Source organism: Myotis yumanensis, unplaced genomic scaffold, assembly GCF_028538775.1.
Source record: "Myotis yumanensis isolate MYYU_CA2020_CCGP unplaced genomic scaffold, mMyoYum1.0.hap1 SCAF_3, whole genome shotgun sequence".
Classification (NCBI taxonomy): Eukaryota; Metazoa; Chordata; class Mammalia; order Chiroptera; family Vespertilionidae; genus Myotis; species Myotis yumanensis.
In genome coordinates this window covers 201441161-201456803 of record NW_027223754.1, presented here as the reverse complement: position 1 = coordinate 201456803, position 15643 = coordinate 201441161, and the positions used below count along the sequence as shown (strand labels likewise).

The following is a 15643-nucleotide window of genomic DNA, read 5'->3' as shown; positions in this document are numbered from 1 at the left end:
ATTTCGGCACTTGCTCAAGAAACATGACACTTTAAATAATTTTTAAAAAAACAACACATTTAAAAAAATAATAATTTTGGTTCCTCTAGATCAGTGGTTCTCAACCCTCCTAATGCCACGACCCTTTAATACAGTTCCTCATGTTGTGGTGACCCCCAATTTCATTGTCACAAATTGAACATAATTAAAGCATAGTGATGAATCACAAAAACAATATGTAATTATATTATGTGTTTTCCGATGGTCTTAGGCGACCCCTGCGGAAGGGTCGTTCGACCCCCAAAGGGGTCGCGACCCACAGGTTGAGAACCGCTGCTCTAGATGCTTCTCATTAAAATAGGGTTTGGCAAATTAGCCCTTCTTTACTGATCTCTCAGGACTCCGTTTTGAAGAGCAGGGTGAGTCAGCCTATTTCTTGGCCCTGGTGAAAGGCATGTTGGAAGAGAAGGCTATTGATTATCACGAGGTTTGGAGATGATCTGTGGATTTCTGCTTCTCATTTCATCCCTTTCCCCCGTGACCGTGAATAATTGGATGTCAGCTGCTTGTGAACTTCCCTAGTATCTGCCAGTTCCTTACAAAAGTCGCATTTCTTTTCAGACATCTGTGTATTTATCCTGTAAAACGAAGGAAAACCTACCGAGAGCGAGACTGAGACTCTAAACGGGGATGAACTGAGAGAGACCCCGAGTAGCGAGTGGGAGAAAGCGGGGTTCCATCTGGGAGCCAGTCTATGGGGGGTGACTAAGTACCTTTGAGGGGACATGTCCCAAGACAACCTCCCCATTTCCAAATGTCACTCTGGCATGCAATTGCCCTACAAAATGCAATGACATTTTCAAGTAGGCCCATCAGTCCTGGGATAAAGGTTCCTTCGGGCATAACAATTACAGAATTCCGCAGCGGCTGGGCTGAGTGGATGGCGGGGCTCACTTACTAGCACTTGGATTGCGGGAAACGAGTTAAGTCGGCTCGCGTGAATTGCGCGTACTCCACGGGAGCCGTCTTAACTCGGTTCATATAGATTTGCGGTGGAGTGCGGGAAACGTGTAAACTCGGGCCGATTGTAACTGCGTATTACCAAATATTTGTTTGTTTGCCGTTCACAAAGATACCTACCTGCGTATGCGAACCGTTTCATACCCATTGGGGTAATAGGTATCATAAAAATCCCTTGTAAGTAGAGAACACCATGCAGGCTATCGATGGACATGAGAAAGCATACGTTACAGGCAATTGTCGGAAGTGGAAAAAAGAAAAACATTTTGAGAAGGTGTCGCGTATGTTCCATTCATAAATTGCGCAGTGAGACACGCTACATGTGCAAATTTTGCAATATACCTCTACATAAAGGGGCGTGTTTTGAAAAATATCATACGCTAAAAAACTATTAATTTCTATTTGTTTTGATTTATTATGAAAATTTTATTTTAAACTTTAAAAATATGTGTATATTTTTAGGTAATAAGTATTTTTTGGGTTTTTCGTATTTAGTTTACATATATCGAATTATTTATGTACTGAATAGATAAAAAAATGTCTGTGATTGAATAAATTTTTATTTTTTACACAAGAAACCGAAAATTTCATTTCAATCGAACCCATACTTCAAAAGATATAGGCATTTTAAACTAACTCTGATTTTGCGCGGGAAACCTAAATAATTGCCCGCGCCATCTTATATTTTGGCGGGAAATTCACCCGACACCGTAGTGTTAATATTAGCGGCAGAAATCACTTTCTCTGATTCACATCTGTCCCTCTGCGAAGATGACCAGTTGCTCCTTGTTAACGGATTTCTGGGTTGCTCTTGCAAAGTGGAACCCAGAATGTTCCATCCGCAAAAACCAGGGGCTCAGTGTGAGTTTATTTAAAACCTTACCCTTAGGGATAGGTGGGTGTGAGGGGTGAGTTGACCCTTTCCTATAATGAATTCCTTCTACCAGCTACTGCGGGCGGTCTGTGCAAGGCTGTAGAAGTAATACAGACCCCACAGAAACCCAATGGGTCTTCCTGTCAGTGCGGCCAACCCTCCCCAACGGGGCAGCCCTGCCCCGGCTTTTCCCAGCAGCCTGTGTGAGGCTGGCTTCCATGGGCTCTACGCTCCCTGTTATCAGGAAAGAGACCCACATCACTGTGCTCCTGTCTGAATACTGATTCTTGGTTGGCGCTTTGGCAAGTGGATCAAAGATGACCATCCAATGGTGTCTCCATGGAGCTGCTCCTAGCAAGACCAGGGCGGGAGGAGGGAGGGGGCATTTAGGAGAAAATTACAGATGGTCCCTATGCCTACTTAGGCAGGGACAAGCTCAACACCAGCACATCTAAAAGCAGCCTCCCAACTCCTCAACCCACAGGAGGACATCCCTCCACTTCCTATGCCAGGTGCTGTTTCTAACCTGAGCAATGTCGCTCTGGACTCAGGGATGCTCTGGCCTGACTTACTAGGGGTTTGAATGAGTTTCTGGAGAGGTGACGCCAGGAAGCAGAGAGAGGGTGCTGGCACACAGCAGGGGAGACACACAGCCCAGCACTAAATCCCCTCACTGGGTCCCGCTCACTGGAGAGAAGGGGCATCCTTCACCCAGGGGTGCCCAGAGCAGGCCTCGCCCGCATTTCATGGCGGCTGACGACCTACCAAGAGTCGGCACGGAGAGGGGGGGTTCCATCTCTACTACGCACAGCGAATGGAGACTCAAAGGAGTTCAGTTCAGGTTCCTCAAAGAACCGCTACAGCAGCTGACCTGGTGGAGGTGGCCTGGCGCCAAGAGCCACGGAACCTCGGCTCCGCAATTAACTTCTCAACTGGCTGGAGGACCGCACACGTGTTACATTAAACGTCAACAACCTCTTTCTGTGCCTCAGTTTCCCCATCTGTAAAATGGGGAAGGATGCGTCTGAAAAGCCAATGACGGGTGGCTTGCATGTGAGGAGCTGTAAAAGTCACTGGGCAAAAGGAGTTTCTCTGAAGGGAAAGTTCCTAGGACCCAAACTGTGATTATCTGTTTTTCTTTTTTAAGGACGAATAGTGGGAATTTTTAAAGATGAAAACATCAAGGTGAGAAAATAATCCTTGCTGACAAATTTGAGTGTGGACTGTGCTGGCCACTATTCCAGGCCCTTAACATAAAGCAACTCATTAAATATTCATAAGAATCCAAAGAGGCGGGCACTGCTGTTATGCCCACCTTACAGATCAAGAAACGGAGGCGCCCAGAGATTAGGTAACTGACACACGGCTGTCTGCCAGTAAATAAGACTTGAATTCAGGCAGCTTGATTCCAAGTTTTAACTGCTATACCATGTGGCCTCTTTAGACAGAGCTGAATAAATTATTCCTACTTTCCAGGCGAGGCAACTGAAGCCCGAAGAGGTTGAGATATTGGCCCAAGATCCCCCTGCTAGTAAGTGGAAGAAGCAGGACTTGAATTCAGGACTTGGGGCTCTAAATTCCATTCTCTCCCCAGTAAACTGCTTTGTTTGAGGTCTGCTGCTCCTGGCATTTGGAAATGGGAGTAGTGGGGGGCGGTTAGAGGAGGAGAATGGCATTTACACATGTCATCTGGCGGTAAAGGCTGGAGTGAGGGTGGGGGAATGGAGGGTCTACCCTGGGGTCCTCCTTCCAGTTTCCTGACAAAGGCCAGAAACAGCCCAACGCATGAAAAGAACGAACATGGACCGTGGCCGCCCGAGGGAGCCCAGTTCAGCTCCAAACCCTATAAATCCGCTTCACCCCGGGACACAGCACCCAGGAAGGACGGGGCTGCCTTTAAAGGCACCGCAGTGGCCTTCGCTTCCAGGGCGCCCACGCAGTCACCTATCTCTTCTCCCAGAGTTGAGCCGGCTGTGAGCGTTGAATGCCTCCAGAGGAAGGAGAGGCTGGCCATCCCTCCAGCCCACCTCGGGGACTCCAGCTCCCGGCCACTGACAGCACTCCATGCTGCATAAACACAGCTTCCGTTTTCCAATTTTCCAGAAAGCAGACGCGTGCCAGGCTCTGGGACAGGCGAGGACCCCTTCTGGTTTCCCTGGCTCCCAAATCCACCACCTGTCTTGTTATCTAAGGCACCGGCCAGCTGCTTCTCCCCGGGGTCCCAGAGAGCGGCTGTTCCCCCAGGAGCCCTCTCCCGTCATCGCTGATGCAGACCATTCGCCACCCTGTTAAAATGCAGGTTTCCATCCAGCAGGCGGGGTGGGGGCCCTGGCTCTGCATTTCTAACAAGCTCCCAGGCAGGTAGTGCCAAGGCTGCTGGTCCCCAGGCCTCTCTGAGTAATAAATCCTAGAGCAGCGGTTCTCAAACTCGGCTGCGAGGGGGAACCAACCAGAAACTTTCAAAAAGCAGTGACGCCACAGAAATTCTAAATTAGGAAGTTGAAGGTGTGGCCCGAGCACTCAGATTTTTAAAAAAATACATATTTTTATTGATTTCAGAGAGGAAAGGAGAGGGAGAGAGAGAGAGAAACATCAATGATGAGAGAAAATCACTGATTGGCTGCCTCCTGCACACCACCTACTAGGGATCAAGCTCACCACCCAGGCACGTGCCCTGACCGGGAATCGAACCATGACCTCCTGGTTCATAGGTCACTGCTCAACCACTGAGCCTCACCAGCTGGGCAATTTTTAGAATTTCTCTTTTTTTAAAAAAATTCTAAAGTTCCCTTTTAACAGGTGGAAGATGATCAGGCTGTAGGGGAGGCCTGTCTTCTGAGTGATCTGAACTTCAACATGCTCATCTGTCCTCGGGGACCATCTGCTCCTTCGTGGCCTTTGCGCCTGAATAATAATAACAGCAGAAACACTATGTTGGCCTCACTCAGTGCTACACGTTGCTCTAGTGCTTCACGTGTCTGGGCTCATTCAGTCCTCACAAGAACCCTATGACGTAGGTGCGGGTATGGTCCTCATGTTACAGCTGAGGAAACTGAGCCACAGAGAAAGTAAGAAGTTTTCCCAGCCACACAGCTGGCAGGTGTGGGCTCTGGGATTCCAGCCCAGGAGGGCCGGGCCCAGCCCCGTGCTCTGATCACTTCTAGGCTGTGTGGCCTCAGACATTCCCCTTTTCTCTCAGAGCGTTTCCCCAGATGCCGGGACGGGATGGGAGGCCTGGGTCCCAGCAGGCACTGAGCCTGCCCGGCTCTCAGATGCCAAGCTCTGCTCCAGCAGGACGTCCTCATGTCCGTGGATATGTCTGTGGACATGGCCTTCAGGGAACACGCTGGAGACGGAACGTCGGTCACAGCGCTCTCTCCAGTATTCAGGATGACGGCCAGAATTGTGCCCTGGCCATGTGTGGCTCTAAACCCCTGATTTAAGACGAGGAGAGGGAAACTCAGCCGCAGGCCATTTTAGGCAGCACCAGAGTCTGTCTGGCCGTCACACCCTGTGGCATGTTCCAGAACGGCCAGCTCCCTTCCAGGCCTGCCCAGCACCTGCCAAGGCTGGGGCAAGGCCAACCTGGCAGAGTCTCGCGGCGTGGTCACGTAGACACTGAACCGCGGATCCGCTGGGACTCGAGCTGCCGACCTTTCTAGAATTCAGGAGCTACGGAGGCACTTGGTGTTCATGCATCCTTGGCTTCTGTCCTAACCAGAGGGGCACGGATGGAGGGCCCCGGGGCGATGCTCAGTCCCTTGACAGACAGGGCGTCCTTGCCCCCATGCCCAGGTTTGACTGTGTCCGGGAGGGTGAAGTCCACCCTTCGGCCGTGTGCCATCTCTCCTGTGCCTTTGCTCCACGGGGCGACAAAGACTGTACACACATGAGCACACCGACATGCACACACTCCCACGTGCACACGCCGAGTCCAGGTAATAGTTCATCTCTACGCCCCTCCAGCATCGTGCACTGAACTCGCACAGCCGTCGTTCTGTAACAGTTTACTGGCCCTTTGCTCCTATCGGAGTCTGAACTAACAGAGGGCCAGAGCCCCAGCATCCAGCACAGTGCTCTGCACACAGCAAGTGGTATGAGTTGTATTGTGTCCTCCCCTCCACCCCCAACTCGTATGTTGCAATCCTGGCCCCAGTACCTCAAAATGTGACCTTGTCTGGAAACAGGGTCACTGTGGCTGTAATTAGTGAAGATGAGGTCATACTGGATGGAGTAGGGTGGGCCTCTCAGCCAATGTGACCAGCGCCCTTATAAAAAGGGGAGATTTGGACACAGGCAGGCACAGGGAGAACGCCGTGTGCACACGAAGCAGACACTGAGGTCACGCTTCCACGAGCCAAGGAACGCCAAGGATCGCCAGCAGACCTCCAGAAGCTGGGGCAGCAAGGCCTTCCGCACGGCCCTGTGGAGGAACCACACCTTGAGCTCACTCAGGCTTCCAGCTCCAGGCTGCCAGGTTCAAGTTCTGCTGTGGAAGCCCCAGCCTGTGGCCCTTTGTCACGGCAGCTCTGGAACCGAATACAGGGGGTTTGCAAGAAGTGGGGGAGGGACGGAGGGTGCAAAGGAATTCCAGTTCCATTTCATTCAGGGCACATGGAGTGAGCGCCTACTTGTCTCTCCCGAGTCCCTTCAAGCATCCAACCCCTTGCACTGTTCTCTCAACCTCCCCTCCCCACCCCCCCGCCCCGTGCTAGTCTTCAGAAGGAATCTCATAGAGTCTAAGGCAGCGGTTCTCAACCTGTGGGTCGCGACCCCTTTGAAGGTTGAACGACCCTTTCGCAGGGGTCGCCTACATACATCCTGCATATCAGATATTTACACTACGATTCATAACAGTAGCAAAATTACAGTTATGAAGTAGCAACGGAAATGATTTTATGGTTGGGGGTCACCACAACATGAGGAACTGTACTAAAGGGTCGCGGCATGAGGAAGGTTGAGAACCACTGGTAAGGACACCTCTCCGAGGGGCAGCCCTTCCCTGGGACTGGCACAGACACCGCAGGAAGGATGCCTGTCGGGGACCCATCAGGTCTTGGCCTGGAGCAGGGACGTACTCTCTGCAGCATGGACCTCACTGGGCCCCAGGAAACCTCCCTCCCGCCTGGATGGGTGGCTGCCTCGGTGCCTCCAGGGGCTCAAAGCCCTGGCCACCTCCTCAGCACAAATCTCCACCCGCCGGGCTTGCTGGAGGCACAGGCACAGGAGGTGCCCTCAGAGCCCACACCTCCTGAGCCCCATTTCTGTGACTGGCTGGGGAGCCACTAGGTGCCCCAAGATGAATAAGACACAACCCCCGCCCCCGGGCACAAAGCCTAGTAAAGTCATGTCCAACGTGTGAACAAGTGTCAGGAACAAGGGGAACATGAGCATGCGGTGGGGATAAAGGGGCATTTTACAGACCCACATGGGCCACAGAGCAGTCACCAGCCACATGTGGCTACTGAGCACGTGACGTGTGACCAGTGTGAACTGAGATGTGTTCATCAGAATTCAAAGGCTTAGAATGAAAACAAGATATTAAAACATCTTAAATATTCTTGTTGATTACATGTCGAAAGGATCATGTTTTAGATACACCGGGTTAAATAAAACATTATTAAAATGAATGTTACCTGTTTTCTTGTTACTTTTTAAAATGTAGCTGCTGGAAAATTTCAAATTACATGTGTGAGTCGCATTGTGTTGTGAGTCAGCAGCACCGTTCTAGAAGGACATTTAACCTGAACTCGAAGGAGGAAAACAAATCAGGGAGAGCTTCCTGAAGGAGGTTTCATCGAAGCTAATAAAAAATCAGAATTTGCTGAGCAGCGCACCACATGCCTGGAACTTTCTATATATTTTCTAACTTAATCCTTAATAACGGAACTGCTGGTATTTTATTTCTATTTTACAACCAAGGTTTCCAGTTCTAGGAAAGGTTCAGCTCTTTGCCCCAGAGTTCACTGCAGTAGTAATGGTAGAGGAAAAGCCCTTCTCCCCCCAGATCTGCATGCCGACTGCCATTGGGAAGTGAGGGGGACAGGAGGCAGGAAGATGGGGCTGTGCTGACACCCATCCCCAGCCAGGCTCCCCCTCAGAAAACTTGAGAACAAGCTAGGGCTTTGTTTCAGTTCTAGCCATGCCAACAAGGTTAAATCCAATGGGCTGAGAAGCTTCTTGAGTTGTGTAACTTACAAAAAAAAAAAAAATCAAATTATGTCGAGGCCTCTTATAATTGAGGGTAATTTAGGAAATAACTTCCGAAAATGGCAGATTTTACAGCTGTGTTACCATTTGGAAATTGCCCAGGTCGTTTTGTCACGCGAATGCCCTTCTCTCATCGAAACACGCCAGATTATATCCACACAGACGGACACGGAGCTTACTCTGCAGATGTGAACACACTGGGTCAAATTAGGCTTCCTGAAACAGAACAACCGCCTACAAAGACAGCCTGAATGAATGCGGACCCATCGATGAGATCAATGACATCACATTAACACGGCCCAGAGACGAGTCTTACTTAAAAGCCATTACTCAGGCACTTAGCTAGGTGCTGGGGGTATGACAAACACAACCACAGGAGGCCTTTAAAACGTAACAGCTGTACCATGACCGGTTTGGCTCAGTGGATAGAGCGTCGGCCTGCAGACCGAAGGGTCCCAGGTTCGATTCCAGTCAAGGGCATATACCTTGGTTGCAGGCATATCCCCAGTGGGGGGTGTACAGGAGGCAGCTGATCGATGTTCCTCTCTCATCGATGTTTCTAACTCTCTATCCCTCTCCCTTCCTCGCTGTAAAAAAATCAATAAAATATATTTTTAAAAAAACAACAACAAAAAACGTAATAGCTGTATCTGCCCATTTCCCAACACACACACACACACACACACACACACACACACCCATGGCCTTATAAGTCAATGCATCAAGCTTACTAATAACAATCTATCAGACAGAACACATAAGTCAACATTTTTAGGAAGTGCTCACAATGAAGCTAGTAGCTTCCAGGCAAGAGGAAATAATCTATCTTATTATTTTTCAACAAAATTCCAAGTGTGCATTTGCAAAACGCCTGAGCCTGCGGTACAAGGGCACAGCCTGGCCCCGACCTGATAAGGTAAGTCCCAGGTTACCAAACTCAGCTCATTAACGGCGACTGGTTAACACCAACTCTGCCCTCGGCATTTCTCCTGGGTGCTGTTTAGACATGATGTAGAATCTCACCGGCCTGCAAGCCTGGCCTCGCACGCCTATTTTACCACTAAGGAAACCAAGGTTTGGGAGGCTAAGGAATTGCCCCAGGTCACACACCTGGGCTGGGCTCCCCCCACTTCCTTTGAGCATCCAACCCTTTCCTCTGACCCAGATCATACCTGGCTCTGGAGTCCCCCTCTGTCCTGGCTTGACTGGAAACCCGACCAGGTCACCTTCCCAGGTTCAAGAACAATGGAGCCGCTCGCTGTCCTTGGTTTTTGAAATGGGTTTTGCTCGTCTATTGTAATTTGCAATTAATAATGAAGCATTTTCCCAAGTGCTGTGTGTAAGATCAAGTTAATGTAATATTTCATCTTGGCCAGCCAGCTGCCGTTCTGCTAGGCTGACAGTAAGTAATATCTCTGCATAGGGAGCCAGTCCACAACTAAATCAATTAATCCCTCTTCGGCTGGTAGGCAGCTGTTGGGTCAAAGCAAGATAATTAGACAGACTCGTCATTTACCAGGTGGTTGGTAATGAAGGGATTAATTGACCAGAGTTGGGGCTGGACAATGTCTGCTCTTTCTTGCCGTCCCCAGTGGATATGACCATTCAGCATCATTCTTCCTCAACAACAATTCAAAGGGCAGGGAGCCCTTCTTCCCTTCTCAGAAGCGCCCATTAGACACCTGGCGTGGAACGAGTCCGAGTGGCTCAAGTGTCCTCACGCAGGGCTGCTCCTAGTTCGCTGCCTGCCTGGGGGCTCTCTCGGGTTTGTCCACAAAATACTGACTGAGTCTCCAACGCTCAGGGCGTTGACCACACACTTTTCCCAATGTGATCCCCACCCTAGTGAACGAGGCCAATATGCACAACACTGACCTGGGGACTTCCAACAGAAATGGTCATGAACAACCTCAGGGCACGTGCCTTGAGCTGCTTTTCAAGTAACGGGTTATGTGAGAATCAACGATTTCTAGAAGGGAAGGGGTCCTTTCAGCCGTTCCCGCCCAGGGCTCCGGAACCCTGCTGCCCATCAGAATCTCCTAGGGAACCTGGAGAAATACTGACATCCGGTCCTATCCCAGACCAACCAGTTCAATCAGAACCTCGGGGTGAGGCCTGGGCACTGGCATTTGCTCAAGGCTCCCTGAGTGTCCTAATGTGCAGGGGGATTGAGAACCACAATCTAGTCCACACCCTTCATCTTATAGACGAGGCCATGCAGGGGCCAGGGGACACGGCCTGCCTTGGAGAAGCCCTGTGGCTAACAAGAGACTGAGTCAGAAGCAGAAGCTGGTCCATACGTTGCACACTATCGTCTGTGGGCTCTTCAGGGCCTCCAACCCTGACGGTGAATAAAGACTAAACCTCCCGGAACAGTGGACAAGCCCTGTCCACCTGCACCAACCTCCTTTCCTGCCTCGTCTCCAACCAGCTTCCGACTCCAGCCACAAACTCCTCCCTGTTCTCTGAATGTGCCATGGGTTGTCCCCCCTGCGGTCCTTGCGCCTGCTGCTCCTTCCCTCCGTGATGCTGTTCCCTCTTCTCTGTCAGGTGAAGTCTGATGTGCTTTCAAAGGCCTGGCTCAAATGCCACCTCCTCCCTAGCGCCTCCCGTTGTGCCCTGCATCTCGGAGGGTTACCTGCTTACTCCTGATTGTCCCATAACTTTGCTAAAAGCCTCTCACCCAGCACGTATCACATCCTATACCTAAGTGCCTCTCTTCCCCATGTCTTTTTCCTCTGTTTATTCTACAAATGCCTGTAGGAGAAGCATCTTTTGGCAAGTGTTGCTGAGAAACTGCTTAGTTTGGGACGAGGAGAGGTCCCTAGCTTTTATCAACTTAAAACCTTCGACCGAATCAATGAGCTCGGCTTCCAAATTTCACCAAGGTGTGCTGTCCCATAGCAGAGTTCTTCGGGGTGACACCTGCTTAGCGTGGCTCCGCCCAGCAGACAAAGTTGTCTCCAAATATCAGGTTCAATAAGCAAAACACTGATTTGCAATTGTTTATTGGACAACTGCTGTGCATCCCATGCCATCCCATCTCATGAGCCCTGGCCCTGGCTTTGGGAATTCTGCAACTATCCTGGGTACATCCCAGGTCTCAGCCTAGTGTGTGTGTGTGCGGGGGGGGGGGGGGGGGGGGGGGGGGGGGGGGGGGGGGCGGAGGAGAGTGCAGAAAGAGCCTCGAGGAAGCATTTTTGTCCACCCAGAAAAGATAGTGATGGGCTCTGACCTTCCTACAATCCCCCCAGGTTGGATAGACCCAGCTTACCATTTAGAAGCTGAGATAGTCTAGCAAATAACTCAGCCCTTCTGAGCCTCCGTTAACTTATCTGAAAATGGGGTTATCAGATCCCTTCCTTTTAGGGTTGTTGTGAAAACTCAATGAGAGATGTGTGAAAAACGCCTAGAATAGTCACTGAGATGCATTATATAGTCCATGAATAGTACCTTTCTCCCTCTCTTTTTTCTTTCATCCCTACCTTCCTCCTTTCTCTCTCCCCCTCTTTCCATCTTTCCTCCTGGGGCCTACCTTATGGAGAAGTAAATTTACTTTAACACATTGAAGAATGGACCAATAAGGGTCCGATTTTATTATTTTGTAATAAAACATTGACTGGTCCTCAGAGACCCCTAGGAACGCCTGTTAGACCAGTGAACCTCGTGCAAGCCTCCTGGCTCAGTGCTCATGAATTGCTGGCCAGCCCGGGGCTGTGCATCTGTCTTCTCGAACGTGGTAATCACAGAGCGAGTATAAATGCTAAAGAAAGAACCAGGCAGGGCAGGGCAGGGCTGAACCACATGAGTGATGCTGTGAAGATTTCAGGGAACCCGAGAGAGGACCAGGAGGTGGGCGAGGCAGAAGGACAAGCTGTCTCGCCCTCGCTGGCATTTAGGGACAATTATGCCCTATTAATGGCTGACATCGGAGCTCTGCCCTGCATCTGAGCTGAGCCAGGGCGGCCCACAGATGTGCGCGGCCCACAAATATGCACTTGGAAACTCCTGAACTTTCAGTGACTTGACTCCAGCTGATCTGATCGGCAATTACGTTTTATTTTGGGGCCAGGGAGGCAGCAGAGAACCGGGAAAATTATAAGACATCGGAGTGCAGTTTTTCTAAGAATATCAACTACAAACTTTTTTAACCGATTGTTTCAATGGTTAGAGGTTTGCAAGGCACTAAAATAAGAAACCTTGGGCACTAAAATCAGATTATAGCCAATTTTCCCAAGGGAGGTTTTAAGCTTTTGTCCAACAAAAATCTGCGTGCTTTTTTTTTTTTTTTTGAGGGGACAAGGAATAATTCCTGCCAAGACAAGTTTGCTGGAGACAGTGAGCACAGCATAGAGATAAACAGATGTGTCGTTTGCTCTGGGTTTGAATCCTGACTCTGCTTCTTACTAGTGGTGTGACCTTGGGCAGGCTGTATGACCTTCTCGGCTCAGTTCTCCGATGCATAAAATGAGGGTGTAATGCCTAGCTTGGGGCTTATTATAAGCACTGGATGAAATGTGCATAAGCATCTGGTCTATGGCACCAGTACACAGTAACAAGACGGCGCCTTCTTGCCGCAATGTTGGTTTCTTATCATCTGAAATAAACGGTTCCTGTTTTCACCACCATCTGTCAAACGCAAATACCCAATCAGCATCCAAGGGGGACCCGGGTCTCCAGGAGCAGTTTGGTTTCTAGCGATTGCAGGGGTGGTCCTCTGCTTCTGTGATACCATCGACCCAGGCTGAGCAACGCCAACAGTCTGGCTGGTAGGAAAACGCGAGAAACCAGCCACCAGGCCTGATCAGGTGCAAAGTTGCAAGTGCCTCATGGACACAAAACCTAACTCAGGCCATGGGGTTGCCGGAAGGGGTCTCGAATGACCCTTTCACAGGGGTCACCTAAGACCATCGGAAAATACATATATAATTACATATTGTTTTTGTGATTAATCACTATGCTTTAATTATGTTCAATTTGTAACAATGAAAATATATCCTGCATATCAGATATTTACATTACGATTCATAACAGTAGCAAAATGAAGTTATGAAGTAGCAAGGAAAATAATTTTATGGTTGGGGATCACCACAACATGAGGAACTGTATTAAAGGGTCTCGGCATTAGGACAGTAGAAAACCACTGACCTAACTAAACTCTCCCCGTAGCACCCCGGGGCAGCCCAAAGGAACACCAACAGTTTCTCCAAGAAGCGCCATGGACCGATCTTGTGTGGGAGTGGAACATAATTGCAGCTTGTAAAGGAAACCAGCCTAAGAAAAAACATCCCGGGACAACATCCCGAGGAAACAGGGCCATCTTCCTGCAGGGAAACTTTCCTGGTGACCAGCGACAGGGGCCAGACAGCTTGCCCTTGGCATTCTTGATGCAGGGCGGTGACTCACCCACCTACGCCCTCGCAGATGCTCCCAGAGCCGCCTCTCCAGCCCCATCCCCCCTCCCAGGTCCGGGGTTACTGCTGCTAAATGAGCATCTCACCCACACAACGCTACCACTGAGTGAGAGATGGACTCTACCCAGGAGGGTTCTCTCTCCTTTGACTGGTTTACTGCCCGTCTACTCACTCATGCCAACCCTGGGATGGAACCAGATGTGGAAGGCCAACCGCATGCACTGCTCACCCTTTTGTGCCCAGTGCCTGGCATTGAGCTGCACAGAGCAGATACTCATAATAGCAGCTGAAGGAGTGAATGGGTGACAGGAATCCGGGGATGAACAAACTCCATAAGAGGCACCAAGGAAGGCATATCTTCTCATGTAAGCCTGCAAGGCTGGTATTTTTGTTTTTAATCTTTTCATTGATTTCAGAGAGGAAGGGAGAGGGAGAGAGAGATAGAAACATCAATGATGAGAGAGAATTATTGATCAGTTGCCTCCTGCACATCCCACACTGGGGATCGAGCCCGAAACCCGGGTATGTGCCCTGACCGGGAATCAAACTGTGACCTCCTGGTTCATAGGTCGACGCTCAACCACTGAACCACACTGGAGGGCAAGGCTGGTATTTTGAGGACCATGTTATAAAGGCAGGAAAGTGGCCTCAGAGGGGTTAAGTGTCTTGCCCACATTCACATAGCCAATAAGTGAGAAAGCCATTCTTTGAACCTGGTCTGACTCTAAAGTCAAGACTTCCAACACTGAATCCATCCTCATGACCATGATACTGATGAGTCATATTTACACAGCCTCTGACACATCTGAGTTACTTCACCCTCCCGACATCCCAGGGAGATGGGAAAAATGAGCCTAATGGAGGACTCATTGTGCATCCAAGGTTGCACTACCAGTTGGTGGTAAGGTAGGAACTTGAACCTGGACATTCATTTTTCAATCACAGATATTTGGGGGCACCTGCTAGTGGCCAGGCCCTGCGTTAGGGCTGGGGACACAGCAGTGAACAGCACAGACACAGCCCAGAGGGCCATCTACTTCAGAGAGAGGCTCTTCCCATGATACCATATGTTGCCCATGACATTCCTCAGGAAAGCAGCAGTGCTCTGGCAGTTTGGTTTGAAGGCGGAATGGTCTGAGAACAGAGGGTGGCAACATAAAGAGGGGAGCGGCTTGCATCTCGGTTGTTTGTGCTGTTGTCAATGTGGCCGACCAGAAATTCTGCCCTTTGTCGAAGCTGGCTCTGCCTCTTCCTAAGGACAGAGAATGGAGCGGGAGACTTGCCTGCTATCATCGAAATATTTGGGCACCAAACAAAACCCAAATGTCAAGCTCCCAGTAAAGGAAGCCCCAGTTTGCAGTGGCCTAGCCCACCTGGCCCGGTCACACCGAGCTCTGAGGTGGAGGGAGGGGCTGACGGAGCAGTGCATTGACCTGGGTAGGCCACCTGTGATGAGCAACCTCAGGAGCCCACTGTTCCAGAAGGAAGTGCAGGTGAGAGACAGGGAAGAGATGTGGGATCTGAACATCCTCAGGCTTGTCCCTTTGCAAAACTTCTGGAAGTCCAGTACCTTCGAGGACCAAGCAGTGTTGGCCTCCACCAAGCAACTTGGTCCACAGACACACTAAATTAAGAATTTGATATAAAATAAAGCTCAGAGACTATGGCCAAAGCAGTCATTTTTTTCCCTTTTCTTAACAGCGATCGAAGGTCAGCGGACGGGCCACTTATTGCTCACTCACCACTTCTCAGCGTCAAGTGCTAATTAACGTTCCCACAAAAGGACCAGCCTCGGAGCCTCCTCATCAAGACCCACACGCATCATGGCGACCGGGACTCCTCCCTCTGCTCCCAGTGACAGTCACTTAGCAAAAGTCACACGCACACAGGGCGTCCTGCCAAAATGGCGCAGTGAGGTGGGACTCTTGGGGCGTTCCTGGGCTTTCATAATCACGTTCACCCCCATGTGCACCTTCTTTGGGGATGCCAAAGGGGAGACTGCACAGCCCGCCAGCTCTGTCGTTTGAGTCCCACAGCTGGCACCCGTGTGGATCTCGGGGGGCTCACTCCAGCACGACCCCATGGAAGTACCTAATTCTAACCATTGTACAGAGAAAGGGTGACCCAGAAAGCAACCACTGAAGGT

At 50.2% G+C, this 15643-nt stretch overlaps 1 protein-coding gene across 3 annotated transcripts in view; it reads right to left on the bottom strand.

The window, feature by feature from the left end:
• The window catches only part of CHST11 (carbohydrate sulfotransferase 11), a 228498-nt gene that overhangs the window by 103731 nt on the left and 109124 nt on the right, over positions 1–15643 (bottom strand). The gene's annotated exons all lie outside the window — the stretch shown is intronic.